Raw genomic sequence first — 1,081 nt, 5'->3', positions numbered from 1 at the left:
GAAGATAAAAAAAAAAAAAAAAAAAAAAAAAAAACACGCCTGAGTGCGCCTCTTAGGGGCGCGTGCGCAAGCCACCTGTGTGGGAAGGGAGAGCGACAGGAGGCGAGGTGAAGGGGGTGCATAATCAGTGGGGGTGCATCAGAGGGGCGCATAATCAGTGCTGTCTTTCTGTTATTGATCATTTTATGCTGTTAAATATAGAAAATTACAACTAGAAAAAATTCTTTTCTAGAGGGGTTTTTTGACGCCCCCTCGAGTGCAGCGCCCCTATGCGTTGCATGCGCTGCATACCCGGTTTTTGCACCACTGGTCAGGACATCATGATTCCTGATCGGGAGGTGGCCTTGGGAGGCTGATCGCCCCTCGTAACCCCCTGTACACTACATGACTCACGACGCACGATCAGGCTGAAAGTCAGCCTGATCGAAAGATTCTCGCATGACTGGAAAATTGTCCCTAAAATTGCACAGTGTACGCCGGGCTTTATTTTCCATGATCATCTGACAGGAGATAATATGAGTGAGTCACTTGCCTGGTTCAACAGTTCAGTCCATCTCCTTTTAAATAGCTGCGATCCAGCCGAAGGGCTGCCAACGACACAGGAATAAAACTGACCATCCCCACGTTCCAAGCCAAAACCCTGAGGGCTCCGCAGAGAAGGACCAGGACACGATAAGAAGAGAGGACAAAGACCAAAACCCTCTCAACCCACTAGCCGCCAGGAACCAGGACACAAACATTGGAACTACTTAAAGTAACAAAACATACAATGATCTGCCCCCGAAAGCTGGGCTGAGCTGAAAATAAAGCAAAATCAGCAGGTGGATGAGATGAGTGATAATTAGGAGCCAGGCAGAGTTAAGCAGGAGAATGACATGAACAATTAAGGCCAGCTATCAGGGTAGGTCATGACAGTACTTTTGCCTCAGGTATATTGACATTGTATTATTGAGTATAAAAATTAGGAGATGAGAAAGTATCATGAATTGACAATTGTTTAGTGAATGAGGCAGAGGAGTCTACCTTTTTTTAAATCAAAATAGATGATAGAGAAACCAATTTTGACAAAGGAAGAAGTTGG

The sequence above is a fragment of the Cyprinodon variegatus genome, unplaced genomic scaffold (genome assembly GCF_000732505.1).
Source record: "Cyprinodon variegatus isolate N-32 unplaced genomic scaffold, C_variegatus-1.0 Scaffold150, whole genome shotgun sequence".
NCBI classification, from domain to species: domain Eukaryota; kingdom Metazoa; phylum Chordata; class Actinopteri; order Cyprinodontiformes; family Cyprinodontidae; genus Cyprinodon; species Cyprinodon variegatus.
Note: the sequence above shows the minus strand (reverse complement) of the source record.